This window comes from Ursus arctos, unplaced genomic scaffold (genome assembly GCF_023065955.2).
Source record: "Ursus arctos isolate Adak ecotype North America unplaced genomic scaffold, UrsArc2.0 scaffold_28, whole genome shotgun sequence".
Classification (NCBI taxonomy): domain Eukaryota; kingdom Metazoa; phylum Chordata; class Mammalia; order Carnivora; family Ursidae; genus Ursus; species Ursus arctos.
Window position 1 is genome coordinate 11,137,324 of NW_026622963.1, and position 26,405 is coordinate 11,163,728.

A 26,405-nucleotide genomic window follows, 5' to 3' on the forward strand; every position below is an offset into this window, starting at 1 on the left:
TCATTTTCAACTATCTTCTCCCTGCCTTTCTTCTTCCTTAGACCTCTATTAGCCAGGGTTGACCCTGTGACACATTGCTGGCCAGAGAGATATTCAATACAGATCTCCTGGGAAGGTCTTTCTTTCCAAAACCAAGTCAAATCTTAGAGGGATGTATTTTCGGGCCCTTCAGCCTTCTTCCTGTCAGGAAAATGGAATTGATACCTGGATGTTCGGTATGAATATGAAAGCAAATGCTAGGGAATGCACAGTGGGGAGAAAGAAGGGACCTTATTCCTTGATGCCATTGCTGACCTATATGGTTGAACCATCCCTGGTCTGCCCAGCTCCAGACTTTTTTGCCTAAAATAAAATAAACTCCTGTGTGTTAACTATTGTTACTTGGTTTTTCAGTAATTGCTGCAGCTGAGCACAGTCTTAGTCAATTTGGATATCAACTTGTTTGGCACAATTACTATTACCTTAAGAAATATTTGTTGAGGACCTACCATGTGGAAGACTTCATAATACAAAGCAAAAAGAAAGGAACTCTGTTGATATCATCCAGTTCCCACTGGACCCAGGTTTAATAATGGTATGAAGAATAAGATAATTACATGGATAACTCTGATTAGAAACAGAATATTTTTCATATTTTGTCATTTGCTTGGTCATGATTACTCATCATCTGTCACTTCAATTTCTCTTACTATATTCTCTGTATCTGCAAATGGTTTGGCAGTTTAGCCAGTTCCAGGACAGAAACCTAAGAAAGGTCCTAGTCCCTTCCTTTTCTCTAACTCTTCACATCCATTTGGTTATCATTTGGTAGCCTGTTTTCTTACCTTGTAAATATTTTTTGTCCCATCTTCTTTAATTCCTTTGCTTCTTCACTAGTTCTGACCCTTAGGAATTTCTCTCATGTACAACATTACAGCCCTTCATGTCTAGTCCAAAAGGCAGATGAAATCTTGTTTCTCTCTTCAGTAAAATTATGTGCTGGCTTTGCATTGTCTCTAGTATAAAGTTCAAAATTTTTTCTCTTTTTTTTTTTTTTTTAAAGATTTTATTTATTCATTCGACAGGATAGAGACAGCCAGCGAGAGAGGGAACACAAGCAGGGGGAGTGGGAGAGGAAGAAGCAGGCTCATAGCGGAGGAGCCCGATGTGGGGCTCGATCCCATAACGCCGGGATCACGCCCTGAGCCGAAGGCAGACGCCCAACCGCTGTGCCACCCAGGCGCCCCGAAAATTTTTTCTCTTGAAAACCCTGTAGGATCTCACTCCCCGCCTGGCTGTCCAGTCTCATTTTATGGCAGTGTCCCCAGAAACCACTCTGCAGTACACACCCCTGACTTCATTTCAAACATTTAACTAATTCCGTCTTTAGTTTTCTGTGTTCCCATTTATCTCAGAACATTTCTTCAACCAGAGATTCTTCTACTCCCAATGCCTTTTAAACCTGTAAGACAGAACTTTCAGAAGACCTTCCCTAATTCTTATGTATCCCTTTCAAGGATCTCTGTATTCAACCACTGTTATCACATAAACTAGCTGTTGGGGTGCCTGGGTGGTTCAGTCCATTAAGCAGGTGACTTTGGCTCAGGTCATGATCTCAGGGTCGTGGGATCAAGCCCCCTGTCAAATTCCCTGCTCTGAGAGGAGTCTGCTTGTCCCTCTCCCTCTTTCTCTGCCCCTCCCCCTGATTATGCTCACACGCCTGCTCTCTCTCTAATAAATTAATAAAATCTTAAAAAAAAATAAACTGGCTGTTATATTTTGTTGACCTTTAAAATAAAAACAGCCAGTTATTTTACCAGCCAAATGGGTTTATTCAAAAATAGCAGAAGAATTGCAATTTGTTACATGCAAGCTATGACAAATCATAGACAAGTCCAGAGGTCCAAGGAGAGGAATGTTACATTATAGAGAAAAGGAGGAAGTTGGGAGGGACTGCTTTGAAAGAAAGTCTGTAGGAAGAAAGTGAAAGTTCAGGGTGGTGGCAGTTTCTCCTTGCCTGAATTGTGGTATTTTCTTACTGGCTGAGCTTGTTGCTGGGCCAGGAGAAAATTTTCCTTCTTTTTGTTGAAATAGCAAAGTAGGCTTCTTCCTGTTTGGAATACAAGCTATGTCTCTTCCTGTTGGGTTACAATTGGTGACAAGTAATAAGGCAGGAGAGCTTTCCCTTCTGGCCTTTAGACTCAATTTTAAATGAAGTTTCTTTCATTCAGTTTCACAATTTGAAATACCTCGTGAATGCATATGCTTTCCATCTCCAGTACCACCACTTTGTTCTAGACCATTATCATCACCACCATCATTGAAATGGTCTCTCTGCTTCTACTTTGGTAACTTGTAAAATACATGCTTTACCCAGTATCCAGTGATCTTTTCAAGCTCCAGATCTGATCACTATGACACGTGTTTAAAAATTCTTCTCAGGTTTACTGATGATCTTAGCCTACAAACTAAATCCTAACATGGCCTGTGATGTATGGCATACATTGGTTCCTGTGTATCTACTTTTCTAGTCTCACTTATTTTCTTTTAGTTCTTTAACATGCTCTGCTCCCTCTTATCTCAGGGCCTTTGCACATGTTTCTGCTATCTGAAACATTTATCATTTAGATAACTTCAGCACTTGCTCAGGATATCCTCACCCAGATCTACAGCAGATTTCTTGGTTATAAGTTTCACTTACGCTGTCTTTTGAATAAACTTGTAGAGTTGAGCAAGGTGGAAAGCATATAGTTGCATTTAATTTTCCAAAATGATTATAGCTCCTCTCTTTAAAAGTAGCTTTTCTGCATCTCCACCTCCCCCCTCTCCCCAGAAACCTTCATTCCTTGTATACAAACTGCTCATTTCACTCATTCCATTAGATTCCTGTCCTGCCTGGACTTCCTGATAAATTCCTTAAATACAGGCCTTGTCAGCACCCTAGATTCTTTTGTTCAAAATCTTTTTTACAGCCCAATGATTTTTCTCTCCCAATTTTTTAGTTTTGTTTGCTTTGTTTGTCAATTTTTGGTAAGAAACCCACAGAGAAAGTTAACAATCGTTTTCTTTGTTCAGGAAAGTTTTGAGTAGTATAAGCTGGCTTAAGTGGGTACTCTGAGCACTCCAGGAACATAAGGGATTTTCAGAGGACTGATTCAGGGTCAGCATTCTGTTCCTCACTTCCCTGACCCCCAGACCCAAATCTCACAGTTTGAACTTTGTGTGATTTCATGAACTACTGACAAATATCCAGATTTCATCCTGACTTTAAACATATACTACAAAGTCAGAGACTCAAGAGACTCAAGAGTGAGAAGAGGCTTTAGATTAGAGGCCATTTGGTTTTAGTCCAGCCAACCCGCTGTTCAAGGTCGTTTGGTTCCTGAGTGTTCCGTACACCCACATATAAGAGCTTGTCTTTTATACAGTGAACACAAACTTTCTTCGTTATAGTTTTCATCTACCATTTTTAATTCTTAGCACTGTTCGTGGAATGACAATTTGTGTATTTGAAGACAGCTATCATGCCTTTTCTCGGTAGCTTTTCCCCAGGAAGAACAACCCCACTTCCTGATGTATTATGGCTTAAAATTCTCTTAACAACTTATTGAAATTTATAAAATTTTGCTTTTTGAGTGATTTGGATCATTTACCACTCTGTCCCCTTTCTATTAGTGTAAATGATAAAGATGATTACAAATAAAACAAGTTGATAGGCTTAATGGCAAAGGCAAAATATACAAGACCAAATTAGTTGAGAGAACATGTGAAATACAATTTGGTGTTTAGCTTACAGGTCAGAAAAAGCTATTTATTCAGACATTTTTGGTGGATTAAACAGCGGGTGAAGACAGAGGACATTTGGGCGATAGAAACTGGCATAGGGGATGATTTATCTGATGAGTGACCACTTCCTTAGCTTTATTACACCATTACATTTGCATGTCACTATCATTTTCAATCTGCGATCAGCTGTTCAATTTCATAAGTACAGTGTATCCAGGTGGCATTTTGCCACTCAGGACATGCAGACTGCTGTTTTTCTGGAGCTGTAAAGGTGTGTTTTTTTTTTCCCCTTGCTGAAAAACACACATCCTACCATGAATTATAACATGCAGCCTTACATGTCATTCTTCCTATCTTTGCAAAAGTATGATTTTACCGCTTGCTGCCTGAACTAGGAGGGTTAAAAGTGGTGGTGGCAGCTGAACTTTCTATGAACTTCAAAGCCTGGAGATAATTTGTCAGGGATTTCTAAGGGTTTCTCTTTTAACTTTTCCTTTATCTTACTCTGGGATAAAAATGCACATAAATGAGAGAAGACACATTCATCTTTGATAATGACACAGAAACTCGTGCCTTTCTCATCTTTTGCCACTCAAGTGCTGAGCTATTAATATCAAGTGAAAATTATAAAATGACTTTATAATTATTTCCAAGTAAGATTGGAAAGGAGCATTGTCCTCCTATTACCTGATGTTTGTGGTTTTCCCTGTACTCTTCAAGTCCAACATTTCAAATGGAATTGATATCTTTCCAAAGGACAGCCTTTTCTGGTGGTTTTTGTTTTTGTTTTTGTTTTAAGATTTTATTTTTAAGTAATGTCTACACCCAACAGGGGGCTCGGACTTACAACTCCGAGATCAAGAGTCTCATACTCTACCAACTGAGCCAGCCGGGTGCCCCTTGATATTGTTTTTTAAATAGCAAAACTTGTGCATGTTGTCATCTTGTTGACCCAGCTTTGAGCAGAAGTTTAGTATTAATAGCATCTTCTCCAGTAATTTAGCTTTTTTTTCCTTCTTTCTCATTCTAATATTTGTTGAAAGGTGTAGGACCAGAAAAGGTCCTTGTGTAACATAAACCAGCATTTAATTAAGGGGTAATGCCTATGGTACCGGAGTATGTGAAGTGAAACAGAGGTGCTTAATCAGCCTCAAAAGCTATTTACTGCTTCGTAAACTTCAGTGCTCAGCGTCATAAATATTATTACTGTTCTAGGACTTCAGAAAAGCAATGCAATATCAAAACTGATTTTTTTCTACAGTTAAAGTATGGAAGGTTTTCTTCCTCATAGAATTTTGTAATGAAGCTAACAGTTGGGAAAAGCATACATACCTGCAATTTTTAACTGAAGTGTCATCAGAAGGGACTTAAATAACAAATGAGGGATATGTTGAAATGAAGCAAAGAGGGAAAGGTTTTATCACTATTAAGGCTGAAGTTATATTGAAGAATAAGTCACATAATATTGCCATGTGTTTATTGAGCACCTACTGTGGAGCGTGGACTAATACATGGTTTACATACATTATCTTTATTCATTATAGCAGCCCTGTAAACTAAGTTGGTTCTAGTTTTAGAAAGAAACTCAGTGAGATTGTCACACGGTTGTATCTGATTGCACTTTTACTCTCTCCATTACTTCAGACTGCTTATCAGAAAGCTTATATTTAAATTATCATTTTTTTTATGTTCATTCTGCTGAATACCTACTAGTATACCTGAAAAGTTAAGTTATGCTATGTTAATTCTTAAATTTTTTTTAAAGATTTTATTTATTTATTCGACAGAGATGGAGACAGCCAGCGAGAGAGGGAACACAAGCAGGGGGAGTGGGAGAGGAAGAAGCAGGCTCATAGCGGAGGAGCCTGATGTGGGGCTTGATCCCATAATGCTGGGATCACGCCCTGAGCCAAAGGCAGACGCTTAACCGCTGTGCCACCGAGGCGCCCCAGTTCTTAAATTTTTTAACCTTTTATTTCTTCCATATTCAACATTTATTAAGCAGCTAGTATATTCCTAACACTTATTAAGTATTATGAGGGCTGTAACCAGATATGAAGACCCCGAGAGTTTACAAACTGATAAATATTCCAGCCTTGTATACACATAATTTTAAAGCGAACTCAAAGAGCAAGGTTCTTTTTTTCCAGTATTTTGTGACTGTTGGCCAGACCCCTTCCAAATTGTCCCCCTTCTGTTTAGATAGGGAAGTGCATATATATATATATATATTTTTTTTTTTTAAATGATTTTTTATTATATTATGTTAGTCACCATACAGTACATCCCCGGTTTCCGATGTAAGGCTCGATGATTCATTAGTTGTGTATAACACCCAGTGCACCATGCAATACGTGCCCTCCTTACTACCCATCACCGGTCTATCCCATTCCCCCACCCCCCTCCCCTCTGAGGCCCTCAGTTTGTTTCTCATAGTCCATAGTCTCTCATGTTTCATTCCCCCTTCTGATTACCCCCCCTTTCTTTATCCCTTTCTTCCGCTACTGATCATCCTAGTTCTTATGTTCCATAGATCAGAGAAATCATATGATAGTTGTCTTTCTCTGCTTGACTTATTTCACTTAGCATTATCTCCTCCAGTGCCGTCCATGTTGTAGCAAATGTTGAGAACTCGTTCTTTCTGATAGCTGAGTAATATTCCATTGTATATATGGACCACAACTTCTTAATCCAGTCATCTGTTGAAGGGCATCTCGGCTCCTTCCACGATTTAGCTATTGTGGACATTGCTGCTATGAACATTGGGGTGCATATGGCCCTTTTCTTTATTACATCTGTATCTTTGGGGTAAACACCCAGTAGTGCAATGGCTGGATCATAGGGTAGCTCAATTTTTAACTTTTTAAGGGAAGTGCATATAAAAGCTAAAATTCAATCCGGATGATGTCTGTATGATCCAGTTTACATGGACAAATAAGGAAGGAGTTCATTGTCTGGTTGAAATGCTTTGATAGAAAGGAAATCATATGCCGTGAGAACCTAGAAGAGGTAGTTAGCATAAGACCTTCTGAAGCAGGAAAGGTTTTACAGAAAAATTGTTATTGGAGCCAAGACAAAAAAAAAAAAAAAAAAAAAAGCTGGTCAATACAGAATCTAAGGGAAGGCTTTTGTTAGGACTGTAACATTTTATTAACCCAAATGTTTATATCTATCACTTCTTATACTATTATTTCCTTTGTGAGCTACTGTGATTCTGTAGATCTTTTCTTCCAGTAATGTTTGCAAAAAGATCCTACATTCTATGTGAAAATGTCAGCAGTAGAAGTTAAAAAGTTCGGATAGTTGATGTTTGTTTAAGAAAATTTGCTGATCATCGTGTCTAGTTCCCTCATTTTGCACACATAGAAGCCAAGACCCACATAAACTGTGAAGTGCTTAATATCAGCTACTTACAAGCCTCAGACCTGGGATTTGGCTTGGATTATAGTCATGGTTTTGTCCTGAAGCTAAAGCTCTAGTTGAAAAATGCATGAGGTTAGTGATAGTTTAATAATAAAAAATAATTTCTATTTCCCTTTATTGTTTTTCTTCATTGGCTTTGGGAGAGAAGTGATTGAAGAAATGTGAAGTAATGGAAGTATCCAAGGTGGAATATAGACGATATTTTATTTAGGTAAAGCATGGGGAACCTTTACTTAGAAAGTTCCACTTTTTAAAGTGGAGTCACTTAATTTCTGAAGATGTTTATGTGCCTACCATCTTTTTAATATACAATGTAGTGTGAAGATGGCAAATTTAATAAAAAGCCTGTGTGTGTGAGGTAATAGTGGCAATAGAATTTGTAAGCTCAGATTTATTCATACATTCTTCTTTTAACTGGCCTTTTAACTGAAGTGAAATTGATGGGAAAAGCATGAAGTTATGGAGAGTTTGGAATAGGGATGCCTTTGGTTGACTGTGATTATCGTAATGTATTTCAACCTTGAAACTGAGCCCTGGATCACAGAAGAAGGCAGCTTAGACATAAGAAAATGCCAGAGAGACAAAGTAACCTTCAGCTAGTCTATAAAAGAATGATTAAGCAGTTCAAAATGTATATGCCATATTCTATCACACAGCCATTTCCGGGGATTTTAAATGACCATAACTGTTCTTTTTCTGGATCCCAAAATGCACTTCAATTCTGAATGGTATAAGAAAAAACTTGGAGCCTGCTGTCAGCCTTCTTCTAGTTGCTTTACTCAGGAAATAGTGTGTGCAAAAGCCAAATTATTTCTGAAGAACAATGTAAATGATGTAAGAGCAAAGGATAAAAGGTATCCTCAGAAAATATTTGCAAAACACACCTGATAAAGGATTTGTATCTAAAATATGTAGAGAACTCTTAAGATTCAATGATAAACAAATCAACTCAGTCAAAGAAATGAACAAAATATTTGAAGAGACATTTCATCAAACAGGGTGTATAGGTGGCAAGTAAGTATATAAAAGATGTTCAACATCACAGGTCGTGAGGGAATTGCAGATTAAAACAATAATGAGACACCATTACATACCTGTTAGAATGGCTAAAATTTAAAACACCAACAAAAGCAAATTCTGGCAGGAATATGAAGCAATAGTAATTTTCATTCCTTGCTGTTGAGAATGCAGAATGGTATAGCTACTTTGGAAAACAGTTTGATGTTTCTTACAAAACTAAATGTAGTCTCACTGTACGAATCAGCAAACACACTCCTAAGTATTAACACAACTAACTTGAAAACTCATATCTACCAAATCTGCATGCAAACGTTTATAGTAGCTTTGTTCATAATCTGCCCCCAAACTAGAAGCAGCCAAGATATCCTTCAGTAGGTGAATGAATAAACTTTGATACATCCATAAATGGAGTATTATTGGCGATAAATAGGAAAGAGCTATCCAACTGTGAAAAAACATAGATGAATCTTAAATGCATACTGTAGAGTTAAAGAAGCCAGTCTGAAAATGCTACATTCTGTACAAGTCCCGTTATATGTCATTCTGGAAAAGGCAAAAATAAGAGTCAGTGAAAGGATCAATAGTTGCCAAGAGCCTAGGGGAGAAACGAGTTGAGGGGAGGGTTGATTAGGTGAAGCACAGGGGCTTTTTTAGGGTAGTGGTGAATATAGGACATTAAGTATTTGTTAAAACCTGTAGAACTTTATATTAGAAAGAGTGAGTATTAATATATACGAATTTTTAAAACTTCATTTAGATGGTCAGGGATGCCAGGATGGAGTGTAAAATGTGACAAAAGAGTGTAAATGTATTACAAATATATGAAACAATGTTACTGAAAGCAGTGGAGGAATAAGGTGCTGATCGAAGTAACTTTGGAAATGAGTGGAATTTGTTAAGACTAAAAGGGAAAAGGAACCATATACGTAAACACGATACTCTCATACGGGGGTTCAGGGTAAGGGTTAACAATTTTGAAACTTCATGTTTCTGCTATTGTAGTGGGGTTATAGGTCAGCAAGTAGAAGAAGCTAGTATGATCCATGTGCTAATGGATTAGAGTTGGAGACAGACATTAATTAGTGTGAACTGATGTTTAGCCTAATATAGATATGGATGATTACATATAGAAATGTTTATAGATATGTCTGTATATACACAGGTTAATAAACAGTTCTATTGCTCTGTCAGCTGATAGGGCCTATAAGCAATGAAATCCCAGTAACAATGACCACACCTTATGCCCAGATCTTGGTTTCTAATACCATTATCCAATAAGAGGAATGAGGGCTTCTTAGAGAAGTGACTGATTCTTGTGCTGGAGCAGGAAATATACAAGGTGAGCCTGGATCATCTTGTGGTGCCAAAAACTAAGAAGGTACTTTAAAAAACATATACAGACTACACAATAACAGGAGCATGCCAAAAGGACAGAGGGCCAACTGAAAGATCTCCCAGTGTCCAAAGCTGGAACACTTTGAGCAGCAGAATAAATAAAGTAGTATTACGTTAAAACCCAAAGTATAAAGAAATATCCATATGTCTTTACTGATATAAACAAATGATTGATGTTGATTCCAAAGGAGAATAGGCAATTCTCCCATGCAGAAAAATTTCAAATAATTTATTTAGATACCCCACTCTCCACCTCTTAAGTTGAACTCTTGTTAGTGACTTTTCTTCAAAGAGTATCATGGAGAAACCTGACAGACTGCCTCATGCCAGATTATTAAATCAACATCAGTAGTGATTAGTCATGCTGATAGTTCGTACCCTCGACATGATAGGATAAAAATGATACTTTACCTGAGTGGTTCTCTTCTCTCAAACACATTATCCCAATCTAATCACGCTTCTATAAAGTATCTGACCAGTAATCCTTAAAACTGTCGATCATTATAGAAGGTTGAATGGTGATGTTCTTCCCCGCCCCTGCCCAAATATGCCCTGTACTAACCTCCAGAACCTGTGAATGTGACCTTATTTGGAAAAAGAGTCTTTGAGATATATTTAAATTAAGAATCTTAAGAGGAGATCATCCTTGATTATCTTGGTAGACTCTAAATCCAATGACATGTCCCTCATAAAACACAGAAGGCACAGACACAGAGAAGACAGAGGCAGAGATTGGAGTGATGTAGCCATAAGCCAAGGGATGTCTATGGCTACCAGAAGCTGGTAGAGACAAAGAATTGTTCTCCCTGAGAGCCTTCAGAGAGTGTGGCCTTTTGGAGATCTTGATTTTAGGGTTATGACTCCTGAAACTGAAAGAGAATAAATTTCTGGTTTCTTTCTTAATTCCAGTATAGTTAAAATACAGTGTTATATTAGTTTCAGGTGTACAGTATAGTGATTCAGTTCTCTACATTACTCCATGCTCATGGCAATAAGTGCACTCTTCATCCCCTTCACCTATTTCACCCATCCTTCCCACCCTCCACCCCACCTCCCCACCACCTTTGGTAACCATCAGTTCTCTATAGTTGAGATTTTCTTTTTTGGTTTGTCTCTTTTTTTCTTTGTTCATCTGCTTCGTTTCCTAAATTCCAAACGAGTGAAATCATATGGTATTTGTCTTTCTCTGACTGACTTATTTCACTTAGCATTATATTCACTAGCTCTGTGCATGTTGTTGCAGATGGCAAGATCTCATTCTTTTTTATGGCTGAGTAATATTCCGTTGTACATATATATCACATCTTCTTTATCCATTCGTCTATGGATGAACACTTGGGTTGCTTCCATATTTGGCTATTGTAAATAATGCAGTAAATATAGGTATGTATATAAATTTTCAAATTAGTGTTTTCATTTTCTTTGGATAAATACCCAGTAGTGGAATTACTGGATCATATGGTAAATTTCTGGGTTTTTGTTTTTTAAGGCATTAAGTTTGTGTAATTTGTTACAGCAGCCATAGGAAATTAATACAGTCACCAAAGAAAAAAGAAGTTCTGAAAAACCGTCACAACCAAGAGTGGCTTAACAATATATAACTACTAAATGTGATATGATATTCTGGATGGGATCCTCAAACAAATTGGACATTGGAGGATAACTGAGGATATCTGAATAAAGTATGGTCTTTAGTTAATAATAATGTGTTTGTATTGGTTCACTAGTTGTAACAAATGATGACAGGAGGGAAGGGAAAAAAATTGTGACAAGTGTATCATACTAATATAAGGTGTTAATAAGGGAAATTGGGGGTGGGACACATGGGAACTCTTTGAATTATCTTCACAGTTTGTCTACACATCTAAAACTTACAAAATAAAAGATGTAGTAAAAAAAGAAAGAAAAGGAAAAGGTATCTTTTCTGGGAATAAAATGAACCTAGAATATTCCACCTTCAGAGCAAGGATTTCCTTGGTTTCGCAACTATGTGCTGGGGGAAGTTTGTCTATTTTACAGTTCTCCTCAGTTCCTTAAACTGTGTGTAGTCAGCCTTGCCATTCAAGCAGATAAGCTGCTGGGGAAACAGACCTATTCAGCTACAGAGGAAATCAGGGCAAGTCACACCTTCTAAACAAAGTAGCAGTTTGGCTTTTTTATTGCTTTCTTTCCTTCCTGAATAATTCAGTCTAGAAGTCATGGGATGGGGTCCAGAAAGGTAGGTGTCTGTGCTAGGACTCCTTGGAGAAATGCCTGATTCTAGGGCTGGGGCAGAGAAGGAACAGGACAAGATGTGCTGAACACATCTTCCTGTACCAGAAAGTAAGGAATTGCTCAAAGAATGGTTGTATCTAGAGGATACAGAAGCAACATTGAAGGAGCACTCACTGGCTAATTTTTGAACTGTTTGAGCCTCATATAATACTCATATTATCAAATTATAGCCCACTAAATAAAATAGACATTCGTGAGTCTGTAGTGACATAATTAATGGAGAATAGAAAAGGAAGAACAGAATTAGGAAAATCACAGTTTGGGAACCAGTGTAGTATAATCAGCTATCCATGAAATGTTGGTAGATGCCAAAACTAACGGGTGAAAGTTTAATGAGGACTGGGCTGTTCGTGTAGTCTCAAAGCATCTCCTCACAAATATCTATTAATTACTAAGGAGGAAAGAGGAACTTCACAGCGGGAAACTTGGCGGTTACTAACCCTACTCAGGTGGTGACAGCTAATGTTAATAGTAATGGAACAAAATAAAATCATGCACTACCTGATAGGATGCAGTATGAGGACCAGCAGATCATTTCTATGATTCTTCTACCAAAATCTATAACATAAATCTAATCTTGAGGAGACATCAGAGAATTCCAAATTGAGAGACTTTCTAGAAGATACCTGGCCTGTAACTTTCAAAATTTGAAGATCATGAAAGTCAAGGAAAAACTTAAGAACTAAGTGTTCCAGAGTTAGAGACTACAGAAACATGACAATTAAATGCAACCCATGATACTAAATCTGATCCTTTTGCTACAAAAGACATTAGTGGGATGATAGATGAAACGTGAATAGGGCATAGAGATTACAGGGTATCATTATTGATTTGTTGATTTTGATGATTATATCTTGGTTATTTGGGTAAATGGCCTTATTAACAAACCTAAGTTTTCGGGGATGATCAGACACAATATCAGCAATTTACCCTCAAATGGTTCAGAAAAAAAGATTCTTTATACTATTCTTGAACTTTTCTGTAAGCTTGAAATTATTTTTTAAATTATCTTTAAAAATTTAAAATAAAAGCCAATATGGGGGTGAGAGGATGAGAGGAAGAATTTCTTCAGAATAGCTCTGATCAACTAAAGATCCCCAGACCTTGAGGAAAATTGAGCACATTAAAGGTAAATACTAAGATCAAATATTAATTCTTGGAGAAAGAGTTTGTGGAAAGAGTTTTTTCATAATGAAAAAAAAATCTAATGAATAGTCTTGGAAACTTCATATTGTATGAATTTTGATAGTTAATGCTTTTCTTTAGCTTGCCTCTTTGCCAAGGGTGGGAGTGGAAGTTTAGCTCCCTGCTGGGTCCTGCTGGCAGGGGGCTGGGTAGGGAAAGAAGGGAATAGAAGTGCCAGCTAGTACCACTTTGTACAATCTCGTCCTACCTAGGTGCTGCCGGGAATGGTTGAAGGTTAGCTCCCTGTGGGCCCTGCTAGCACCAGAGAAACACGTAGGAGGGACAATATTTTAGAGGTATGGAAAGAACATTGACTGAGGAGAAACTATCAATGATGAGGGCAAGAGAGCAATTTTAAGGTAGAATTTATAGACTACAGCTGTACCATTCTGCTACCCTAAACTGTGGTCCTTGACATCTTAAGGCATATGGTCTCCTTAATGCTTCTTGAATTAAGAGTTTTAGAAAGGATGATTTTAAAGGACCATTTAACCCATTGTATTCCACCCAGCAGTCCATGTTTAAGAAATGTGATAAGGAACAGTTACTGGGTCTTCTCAAAGTTGGAATTAAAGATACCCAAGAACAGAAGCTGTAGGACTTTTTTTCCTTAATAATAAATATGGTCAAAAGGCAGATTTATGGTTGGGACTGACCTGAAATAACTGTGTTTTTTAATTTTTAAAAAATGCTGAAAATGACTCTTCTCTCCTGTTGCTAGTTACATATGTAATCACTTCTAAACCAACAATAGGTCTTTGGTCTGTGTTAGTCTAGTTTAAAACTGAAGGTAGCTAGAATCTCTGACAATGTTCTTTGTACTTTGGCTGATGGAAGAATTGATTAAAGTGCCTGAAATACATTAGTTTCAATAAATATTTGCTTTGAAATGAATGTTGAATAATCTTAAAAGATTGGAAAATATTAATTGGCATTAATTTCTCATTGAGCGAGAAGTAAATGTCTTGCCTATATTATTCAATTCCTGTTCTCTACTCAATAGAGAATTTGGGATGTGATGTAAGGGAAAGTTACCTGTGTTAATCTTGAATTGAAATCACACAGCAAGGAGGAAGCCTAATCATTAAATAGCAAAATCAGTTTCGTTTTCTTTGTTGCAATTTAAAAAATGTAGCATACACTGCAGAGCTGCAGTGATCACTACCCACTTTTGGGGACCTTTGAAATCTATTACCATTTGAAAAACACTGTTAGTAAATCCACTGTGCTGCCAGTGGCTGGGGGCAAATTGAGAGTGATCAGCATGATGTATTGCCTAGTATACTTCAAAGGAGAAATCCTTCCCAGCTCATAGATTTTTTTAAAAAAATATATTGTTAGATCCCGTGGCTGCCAGAAAAATAGAAAATTCTGCCTATTTATAGCAGAATTCGTCCTTTGCAACCAATTTTTTTATTCAAGCTATCTTCCCCAATTCCACCGAAAGCTAATATTATAAGAAGATTGGTACATCTGAGCTTCTAAGTTCTGAAATCTCTCTGCTTTTGGATCATCCAGGTGCACAGATATCTTGGTTATAGGAAATGACAGTCACATCATCTACTAATTTCCTAGAGGATCTGAAATATAGCAAAGTAGGACATTGTGCAATGTGAAGAAGAACATGGCAGAGAAGTTTTTGTTTTCCGTGGGAAAGACTTCTTTACCTAAGAGGTCAGTCATTAAAGTACCCAAAGGAAAATAGGCAGCAAGTAATCTACTAAATTTTCTGCTAGGATTCTTTATGATTTTCAGCTAAATGACCTACTTAAATATTCTGCAGTTGCCCCAGTTTGTGATTAGGATATTGGTAAGCAAAAGTTGTGCAAAACCTCTGAGGAAATCTATATAATGTCATAAATTTTATTTAAAGGTATAGATGAGAAAAAGAGGGTAACCTTTAATCATTGAATATTAATAAATCAGCAACTACAGGGTTTTAAAACTACTTGAATTGAAGGACCATTTTTTTCTTCAATAATAGAAATTCAATCTGTTTATTTTCCTTACAAATATTAATTATCTGAAACTTAACACAGACAGAAAAATAAGGGCCAGGAGTACAGGCATACCTTGTTACATTGTGCTTTGCTTTATTGCACTTTGTAGATAACTACTTTTTTTTTTTTTAAACAAATTGAAGGTTTGTGGTAACCCTGCATCAAGCAAGTTTGTTGGTGCCATTTTTCCAAAAGCATTGGCTCACTTCATGTCTCTGTGTCACATTCTGTTTATTCTTGCAGTATTTTAAACTTTTGCTTTATTATATTTCTTAATGGTGATCTGTGATCAGTGATTACAACTTGTTGAAACCTCAGATGATGGTTAGCCTTTTCTAGCAATAAAGTATTTTTTGTTTTTAGACATAATACTATTGCACACTTAATAGACTGTAGTATAGTGTAAATGCAACTTTTTTATGCACTGGGAAACCAAAAGAGTCACTTGACTCGCTTTATTGTGATATTTATTGCAGTGGTCAGAAACCAAGCCCACATTATTTCCGAAGTATGTCTGTAATTGAAATTTGGGGTATACTTGTTTTGTTGATGCTATTGGTTATAGTGATAACCACAGATATTTATCTGTTATAATTTACAAAGCATGGATTCTTAGAATCCAGTGACTTTTGTAGTTTGTAAAGCAATATCACTGGGACTTTTGAGGTAAAAACCTAGTCCATTTCTTCTTTTTTTTCATCCTATCCTCAGATTTCATGTGCCTACAGACTTTTTTATTTTTTTAAATCTTTAATTAAAAATTTTTTAGAGCATATGAGTGTGGGGAGAGGCAGAGGGAGAGGGAGGGAGAGCATCTAAAGCAGGCTTCTCACGATCTCATGATCTTGAGATCATTATCTGAGCCAAAATCAAGAGCTGGAAGCCTAACCGACTGAACCACCCAGGCGCCCCAAAATTTATTTATTTTTTTAAGCAAGAAGTTAAAGTTTCAAGAGATTTTAAGTTGACTTGAAGGGGAAACTATCTAGGATTCATTTCTTTTAGAGTAATTTATCCCTATTTAAAGACAGATTGCCCTACATGTAATATAGCTGCATGCAAAAAAAGTTATAAAATTATCCTTGGATTTACAATGATAAATGAAAAACATTAAAATTCTCTAGTAGAACAAAGTATACAAGGATCTTTATGTTGTTCTTTTTTTGTTAAACAGCAAGAGCAAAATAACTTATTGGAATATAAAAATGAGAGATGAATGAGCATGCCACCAATGGGGAAAAGGGGTATTTTTACAGAATCAGTGTTTTTCCCATCCCATCTCCATTTGACATCGATCAAAACATACCATTGTCCATTTAGTTTTAAAAAATGCAGTATGAGGGGTGCCTGGGTAGCCCAGTCGGTTAAGCATCTGCCTTTGGCTCAGGTCATGATCCTGGGGTCCTGGGATCAAGCCCCACGTTGGGCACCCTGCTCAGTCTGCTTACCTTTCTCCCTCTACCCCTCCCCAGCTCGTGCTCTCTCTCTCAAATAAATAAATAAAATCTTTAAAAAAATGCAATATGCCTGTGCACATACACAGTTACTTTATGTACGATAAAGGAATGGGGAAAACGAAAGAATAGAGAAAACGTCAGGATGTGGTGGAACCAGTTGTGGTTTTCTCACTGAGAGTGCCTTCTTGGTCTGGAGGAACAGAGTTCTGGAGTCAAGTAGCAGATTCCCTTTTTAGTAAACACTTCCTGTCTGCTGCTGGAACACATCAATTGTATTCATCCTCCATTTCCAGCTATGCAGGTATGTGTGTATTTCATTGATTGGCTGCCCATCAGATTGAAAACTGATCTGCCCCGTTGATGAACCCTGTCTTCACAATGGGCTTTGATTAGTTTACTAAGTGGTGCCTCTTAATCTTACACTGCATCACAGAACCATCCTGCTCCACCACCTTCAAATTAATATGGTCGGTGTTCTCAATCTTGACTCCTTCCTTGGGCTTTTCGTTGGCTATGGTGAGTGCTGGAGTCTCCCCAGCTGCTGCTTCACAAAAGGAGTACCAGGTCTCCACCAGGAGAGCACACAAGCAGCGCTAGGAGTAGCAAAAGAAGGAGGTGGCTGCCATGAAGTGTGCCTATGGATTTTAAAGAGCTATAGAGACATCTTATTACACTCAAAGAATTCCCCCATGACAAGTATTTTCACCTGCTTGACAGGGACTGAATTTCACCTGCTTGACCCAGTGATTGAATTCCTCCAAGGAGGGCGAGCTGTCATGTCAGCTGAAGTGACACAGGCTTTAGGGAAGAGGCAGTCACAGGTGTTAGTAACACATTACTTAACTCTAAGGCTAATAGAAGTTTATAAGAACATACTTATTTTTATTTGCAGCTTGGAGTGAGTTTGAAATTAGAATATTTTATTTCTATTATCATTTGAAGCAGTGAGAATGTTGATTTTAAGTAACTACTGTGGAATATATCGTTTTTTTCAGCAAATGGTTCTTGCCTATAGTATCCATCGAGTCAACAGCTCCAAGGAGCAGTCACACTCTGTGTGTATCCTGAGACCTAACTTCAGCAAACAGAACTCATACTGAACTCTTCCAAATTCAATTTGATATCCTAACAGGCAATGACAGTGGAACATGGTCTGCACCTTTCAGATCTGCATTTTTTTTTTTTTTTTGCAGCTAATTAAAGTCCAATTTTGGTCACTTTAGACCAAGTTGGAATTCTTATCTTTGATGTCAGAATATGACAGTGGTTGATATCCTGGGGGGCGGGGTGTTCTCTTTGCTGTAGTACCTGGTGCTTTGGGCCAAAGTTCAAAATGTGCTTCTGGGGGCGCCTGGGTGGCTCAGTCGTTGAGTGTCTGCCTTTGGCTCGGGGCGTGATCCCGGCGTTCTGGGATCGAGCCCCACATCAGGCTCCTCTGCTTGGAGCCTGCTTCTTCCTCTCCCACTCCCCCTGCTTGTGTTCCCTCTCTCGCTGGCTGTCTCTCTCTGTCAAATAAATAAATAAAATATTAAAAAAACAAAAACAAAAACAAAAAAACAAAAACAAAAACAAAATGTGCTTCCGTGTGTGTATATATGTGTATGTGTGTGAATCCCTCTCTCCCTCTTACTCTCTATCCCTGTTACCTTCCTTCCTTTCTTATTTCCTTCCCCTCTTCCTTCCTTATAGTATTTCCCCCTTACTCATGACATTTAGATTCTTTCCTTACTCCCCAGTGGCTCATTTATTCCGCCCATTACCCCTCAATGTTTTCTAATTTTTTTATTCTGGTAAAACACATTAAGAATAAATTTTACCATCTTAACCATTTTAGGTATACAGTTGACATTATATATATTCATAATGTGGAACCATCAGCACCATCCATCTCTGTAACTCTTTTCATCTTGTAAAACTGTTCTATACTTACTTACTAAGTAACTCCCTATAGGAGTGATGATAATACTGACTCCATCATTGGCCCTTCATCTTGTTTCTGTCCTCTCTGGGACCTCTCTTGGGGCTACATGTTCCAAGCCCCTTGGAGATTAGTATACATGCCTTAATAGAAATGCCGACCAAGACTAGAATGTGGGGAAGGTTGCTTTGGCTTTGGTCCTCTGTAAATCTGTTCAAATAACACAGTCTTTCCCCTTCCTGATGCACAGATAGCATCACGAGGTCTGTCAATTAGGTGCATGCAAACCCTCTGAAATGCACATGAACCTTTTGACGTCACTACAGTGCCCGCTACGTCCCCTTGCTCTATAAAATCTGTAGACTAAGGGCCAGACTTTCTGGGAAGTAGCTGTGCAGCTCTGGGTCATCATCTGCTTAAACCTCCCTGTCAGTTAGTTAACCTGAATAAAACTCTGTAAACTGTATGGCCATTGCCTGCATTGTACTTTGGTCTCAAAATGCCTTTTTCTTTTGGAGGATACTTTATATAGTCCCTCCACCTTCTAATAGTCGCCATTCCCCTTTGCCCCCAGCCCCATGGCATCCACCATTCGACTTTCTGTCTCTATGATTCTGACTACTTTAAGTACCTTACATAAACGGGATCATGCAATATTTGTCTTTTTGTGACTGGTTCATTTCACTTAGGATAACATCTTCGAGGTTCATCTATGTTGGTAGCATAATGGCAGAATTTCTTTCCTTTTTGAAGCTGATTAATATTCCATTGTATTTATTCGTCTGTCAGTGGACACTTGAGTGGCTTTTGTGTGTTAGCATTGGTTAGTAGTGCTGCTGTGAATGTCATTGTATAAAATATGTCTTTAAGACCTTGCTTTCACTTCTTTTGGGTATAGACTCAGAAGTAAATTGCTGGGTAATATGGTAATTCTATTTTTAATTTTTGAGGAATCACCATTCTGTTTTCCATAGCAGCAATTACCATTTTAAATTACTGCCAGCAGTACACAAGTGTTCCAGTTTCTCCACAGCCTCACCAAAACTTATTGTCCTTCTATTCCTTCCTTGCTTCCTTCCATCCTTCCTTTCTCTCATACTAGCCATTCTATTGGATGTGAGATGGTATCTCATTATACTTTTGATTTGCATATATGTGAAATATATGTGAGGGTTTATTTCTGGGCTTTTTGTCTTTTTTGTAGTGTCTTTGTCTGACTTTGACATCAGATAATGCTGACCTCATAGAATGAATTAAGAAGTGTCTCCTAATGTTTTGGAAAAGTTTGAGAAAGGGCTGCTTTTAGTTCTTTAAATGTTTGGTTGAGCTCACTAGTGAAACCATCGGGTCCAAGGCTTTTCTTTGTTCAGAGATTTTTGATTGCTGATTTAATCTCATTACTAGTTGTAGGTCTATTCAGATCTTCTATGTTTTCATGATTTAGTTTTGGTAGGTTTTATGTTTCTAGGAATTTGTCCATTTCCTCTAGGTTATCCTGTTTGTTGATGTATAGCTGTTCATAGAATTCTTTTTTTAAAAGATTTTATTTATTTATTTATTTGAGAGGGAGTATATGTGCACATGCACACTTAAGACTGGGGAGAGGGGCAGAAGGGGAGGGAGAGAGACAGGCAGACTCTGTGCTGAGGGCAGAGCCTGCTGTGGGGCTCTATCTCAAGACCCTGAGATCATGACCTGGGCCGAAACCAAGAGTCTGACACTCAACTGACTGAGCCACCAGGTGCCCCAAACTTTTTTATAATCCTTTTTATTTCTTTAGAATTGGTAGTAATGACTCCACTTTCATTTTAGTGAATGATTTTAGTAATTTGAGTTTTTTTCTCTTTTTGTCTTAGTCCTTCTAGCTAAAGATTTGTCATTTTGTTGATCTTTTCAAAACACCAACTTCTGCTTTCATTGATTTTCCTCTATGGTTTTTCTGTTCTCTATTTCATTTATCTCTGCCCTGATCTTCATTATTTCTTTCCTTCTCCTGTCTTTGGGTTTAGTTTGTTCTTCTGGTTGCTTAAGTTGTAAGGTTAGGTTGCTGATTTGAGCTTGCTTGCTTGCTTTCTTTCTCTCTTTCTTTCTTTCTTTCTTTCTTTCTTTTTTTTTTTTTTTTTTAAGGCAAACATTTATAGCTATGTATTTTCCCCTTAGTACTGCTTTCCCTGCATCCCATCAGTTTTGGCATGTTGTATTTTCATTTTCATTTATCTCTAAGTATTTTCTAATGTCTCTTGTGCTTTCTTTTTTAATCCATTGGTTGTTGAAGAGTGTATGGTGTAATTTCCACAAATTTGTGAATTTTCCAGTTTTACTTCTATTGTTGGTTTCTAACTTTATCCTGTTGTGGTTGGAAAAGATATTTTGTATGATATTTATCTTTCTAAACTTGTTGAGGCTTAATTCATGGCTGAACATAATGGTCTGTCCTGAAAAATGTCTTATATGCATCTGTGAAGAATATATACTCAGTTGTTGAGTAAAGGTTCTGTATATCTCTTTTGGGTCTAGTTGGTTTATTATGTGTAGTCCTCTATTTCTTATCTTCTAGCTGGTTGTTTTAGCCATTATTTTGAGTGGGATATTGAAGCCTCTAACTATTATTGTAGAACTGTTTATTTTTCCCTTCATTTTTTTAAAAAAGATTTTTATGTATTTATTTGAGAGCACGCGCACATGAGCAGGGGGATGGGAGGAGGGGCAGAGAGAGAAGGAGAAGTAGACTCCTCACTGAGCAGGGAGCCTGATATGGGGCTGGATCCCATGACCCTGAGATCACGACCTAAGCGGAAGGCAGACACTTAACAGACTGAGCCACCCAGGTGCCCTCTGCCTTCAATTTGGTCAGTTTTTGCTTCATATGTTTTGATGGTCTGTCAGTAGGTGTATAAATGTGCATAATTGTTGTATCTTCTGCTGTACTGAATCTTTTATTAATATATAATATTCTCTCATTTTTAATGAGGCAAAATTATGTTTTAAAAAGCAATGAATCTTTAAGTTAATATATTTCCTCCTCCATCTGCAAAGTTAAATATTTAAAATCGCTCCTCATTGTAATAATATCACTTACAACTTTTATTTTTACATACATTAACAAATAATTTATTGTTTATTGCAGGTATGCCAAATTCTTTGTAGGAAAAATATTCACTCTTGAAACTGACAAAGCTATGTATGCAGATAAAACAGGAAGAGAAGCATTGTTTCTCCCGATTTAAAAACAAAAATTGATGTATTTGAAACTAGGTGGATACAGCTATAAAGCATAAACTCATTTTTACTATTCTAACATTTTGATTTCTTATGAAATGGATGTTCCTCCTATAGAAATAACTGTAAGATAAATCTGATCCCCTGTTGAAATTTTTCAGTTCTGTTTATGACCTACTGATGCTTTATACAGTACTCTACTGGAATTTACTGGCCTACAGTCTTGATGCAGTTTTTTGTATTAAGATGAGTCAGTTTTCAGTATTAATAGTTCCATGGTAACCTACATGGAGAATAGTTTCTGCTTAAATGAATTAGGAAATGGTAAATCTTTAATAATAAGGTAAAGGTATTTGAATGTTTGAGAAGTGAGAATTAATTAAACATACTTGACAGAAGACCATGTTTTTCTTCAAAGCAGCTATTGTCTCCAAATCCAATAAAAGTGAAGATGCATCAGTTCTTAATATAATATTCTGTAGAGATCTTCTTGATTTAGAAATGTCATTTTTTCTTCCTTAGTATTGGCTACTGTTTTTTGTTGTATATACATAATGCGTATTATAACATTCTTATAGGTTAGGAAATATACAACTTCATAAAAATTTGGAAAACAGGCCATTGACATTATCATTTATCAGAAATATTTCTGACCCCCAGTGTTGTCTATATGTATGAGCCAAAAGGTCACCCTGAAGAGTATTCTGTATAAGCTCAATCAAGGTTATTACAGTCAGAGGAAAATTAATATTCGGTGCTTCTACTTTTATTTCTCACTTGATTTAACTTAGAAGTGCTTTAGGACCTTGGCCTACTTTCGTACTGTTCATTTATTGGTAGTAATTATTAATTGATGAATTGGGATTTGATGTCAACTATTCTGTATGCTTATCATATCCTACTTTTCAGTTTGTGGATATTATTTAATTGCATCAAAACATTTATTTTATTTTATGAAGCATTTTTTCCTTAGCGAGGTGTAAATGTAAGGTCTGGTTAGTTTACTTCCCCATAGCCGTGAAAGAACCATCGCCAAATCCAGAAACTCATCTAACCACATTCAGCATCCATACTAGATATTAATAGTGTTTAATTTTTAATTCATATTATTGATGTGCCAGAACCAGATGGTACATAGGAACTGTAAGTTTCTTCTCAAGACTTAATAGAATGCTTGCATTTATAAAAATGTGTTTATACTGTTTTATACATTTCACTGTGCTTTCATATTGTTTATATTTCCCTTATCCTCAGAACACCCCTGGGAGGTAAATAAACATTACCTTTAAGTAAATTGAGTTGCATCAAGATTGTTTTGCTTGGACAAAACTTCAGGTCTCTTGACTTTTTGTTAATCCACTGCCTGGTCACCTACAGAGAGAACAGTAAAACATCTCATGATAGTACATGTCAAACTACTGTAATACTAGTAGTTCCTTATTTGCACAGCATTGACAATTTTCAGAGCACTTTTTATTATTTTATTTTTAAAAAGAAAATTAACAGAGTCCTTTTGTTATTATGCATACTATAATTTTCTTTTATTAGATTCATATATTCATTAGATACAAAATACCTCTATATGCTAGATAATGGATTGTTTACTAAAGTACAAAAATAGTCTCTGCCTTCACAGCTGGGGGATCAGGCCATCAAGGCACTGTTGAATGACTGAACAGCTTGCGGACAATGTATTACAAGCTAAATTTGCAGAGGGCACTGAAAAAATGCTTTTGTTTTTCCTATTAAAGAGGTAAAGGTGTGATTTGCACTATCCTTCTTCCTGCCTTGAGTATAGAGATAATGCCTCCATCTACTGCAAGTGGCTTTGAAGCAACAAATCAACACACTTAACGGAGTAAAAAGAGAGAGACTTGGTCTTTGATGACTTTCTTGAGCCTCTGTAATGACCTTAGACTAGGTACCTCTGGACTTCTTGTGTGGGGAAGAAAAGTTAATGCCATGTTTGTTTAAGTCACACGTAAGTCTGATGTTCAATTACTTGTAGTCAATATTTTCTCCCTCTTTCTGTCTGTGTCTCTTGACTTTTTAAACTTTGTTGTAATGGAAATTTAGCATGCACACTAAAGTAGATGGTAATATAATGAATCTGCATTACCCAGCTGCAGTAGCAATCAGTATTTGGCGAACCTTGCACATTCTTGTACTTCCTTAATAATTTGAACTCAAGGAATTTTTTTAATAGAAGTATGCGAGAATATTATGGAAGTACAGGGAATATAGTGACTAACTTGGCTTGAAGTGGAGGTAAAGGCTCATCAGAAAAGTCTTCATAAAGGAGGTGACATAAGCAGAGGCTTTAAGGGCAAGTAAAGAATGGAAGAAAGAGCATTGCTAGTGGAATTTCTAATATGTACAAGGGGTCTTTAAAAGGCATGATATATTCAAAGAATGGGAAATAGATTACTGTGGCTATAGAGTTTATCAGAGATGAGTGACAGTAGATGAATATTAAAGGACGATTTGGTGCCAAATCATAACAAAGCATTATACACCATAATCGAGAAATTTTAAGCTCATCACATAGGTACCAAGAAGTGAAAGCATAATTAGATCTTGGAGAACTAACACTGACACTAATATTGCCTGTGATTTTGGAGTAGAGAATAGAGAAAGAAGATGGTAAAACTGTGCTAATGGTCCAAATGATAGAAAGGCATTTAATGATAACTGTAGTGGGCTTGGGCAGGGGAGAGATAAACTTTAAGAGATACCTCAGAGGACGAATCAACATAATTTGGTGCCTGGGTAAGATGTGGAGAAAGGAGTCAGAGTTGCAGTCACTTGAGTAGTAATGTAGCAGAAGGCAGGTTTGGGGTAAGCACAGAAGATGAGCTTGGTGTGTTAAGTTTGAAGTGCTCATAGTACATTCAGGTAGAGGTATCCAGTATGCCAAGTGGAAATATAGACATGGACCTTAGGAGAGTCTCATACTAGAGAGTCCCACAACTTGTCTTTCCTGTCAGATATGTCATATGCTGCATGTACATACACACATGCACGCACACACGCACATTCATATATACACACATACACACAGGGATATATACACACATACAGAGTTGATCCTCATTGTTCATGGCTTTCATTGTTGCAAATTCACTTACTTGCTAAAATTTATTTGCAACCCCCAAATCAATAATTGTGGTGCTTTCATAACCATTTGTAGACACACTCAGAGTGGTGAAAAAATGAGTTGCCTAGGGGTGCCTGGCTGGCTCAGTCGGTTCAGCATGTGACCCTTGATCTTGGGGTTGTGAGTTCAAGCCCCACATTGCGTATGAGTTGCCTGATGTGTGCATTCTCAGCTGAGGTTGAACAAGGTCACATTTGCCTTCTTGTTTTAACTCTCATACCATAAACTATAATGTCCTTTCTCCATCTCCTTAGTGCCACATTTTGCATATTTTTGTGCCTTTTTGGGGGGTGATTATGCTGTATACCATGCTCTCCAAATGTGCTGAAGTGCTGTGTAGTGTTCCTAAATACAACGTAGTTCCGATGTACCTTATGGCAACAGTATGTGTATTAGATAAACTTCATTCAGTCATGAATTACACTGTTGAGTTCGATTTTAGTGAACAATATATATTAAATAACTTGTTTTTAAACAGAAATACACATAATATAAACTTTATGTATTGATCAGTTGATGAAAATGTGGTAATCAGAGGCTAACCCTGTATTTCCCATTTCCTAGAAGCAGTAGAAGTACAGTACTCACTGCTGCAGTGTTTATGGAAACAAAACATAACTACCACAATAGTGAGAATCGACTGTGTATGTATATAAAATCTGCTGCTCTTTTATGAACAATACTTACATTTGTACAGTGCAGACATTGGCCCAAATTTATGGTTAAGATTATGGTCACAAGAAATATATAACTCTTCTTGTGGAAAGATAAATACATATCGGGCAAAAATAGCTTGCCATTTTCGATCAGAGAGATGATTCTATATTCCCTCCCTAAGCTAGTGGTTTTTTCATAAAATGGAGTTTTGAAGAAATTCAGATGACATTGGCTGACAGCATAAGTGATCATCTACAGCACACTTGAGCATAGCGTGGCTGTCACCATCATATTCTTGGGCTGCCAGTTTCTTTTATAGTTTGGTATTATTCTCTTTAGCAAGCTTGTAACATTTTCAGTCCCTTTCCCCTTAGAGAAATTCATTTTACAATGGTGTTTATGTGTGAGGGGATTTCATAATCGAAGACTAGTGTTTGTGCATTCATATCTGTCAATTTGCTTGAATACAACAGATCAAAAGGATTTTTCCACCTTTCATTCACGAACGTTGGTTCATATCAGTAGGGGTATTTTAAAATGACAGGTATTATGCGAGAGTGAGAATTACCCATATCTTCTGACATAACATCAGTGTTATGTTGAAAATTAGCATTCAGCATTGTATCTCACTTTTTGCTGTCTGCAAACCTGAAAGCAGGGAATTGGCGTTTACAGAGTCAAGGACAAGAAGACATACAACTCCATGCAAATGACTTTTATGCTCCAAAGTGCTTCTGTGCTTTGTCAGCATATATCTGTTTTCTAATCACCTTTCTTTTTGATATAGAAGATATGCCCTGGATTGTTATTATCTTATACAGCTATATAGTTAAATATATAACATAAAAATGATATAGAACTCCATTTAGAGATGCTTCAGTTTGGGATGGCTGATTTACTTGTGCTGCTTCAGTTTCTAACTTGATTCCCTTTTG

At 37.1% G+C, this 26,405-nt stretch overlaps 1 protein-coding gene across 17 annotated transcripts in view; it reads left to right on the forward strand.

Annotated features, from left to right (window-relative positions):
- The window catches only part of PEAK1 (pseudopodium enriched atypical kinase 1), a 294,322-nt gene that overhangs the window by 91,413 nt on the left and 176,504 nt on the right, over positions 1–26,405 (forward strand). Inside the window, exon 1 of one of the 17 annotated variants that reach the window (XM_044391997.3) lies at positions 25,284–25,457. The exons of the other annotated variants lie outside the window; for them this stretch is intronic. The gene's annotated coding sequence lies outside the window, so the exon portion shown is untranslated. Of the gene's footprint in view, positions 1–25,283; positions 25,458–26,405 lie in introns of those variants that run through there. 17 annotated transcript variants of the gene reach the window in all.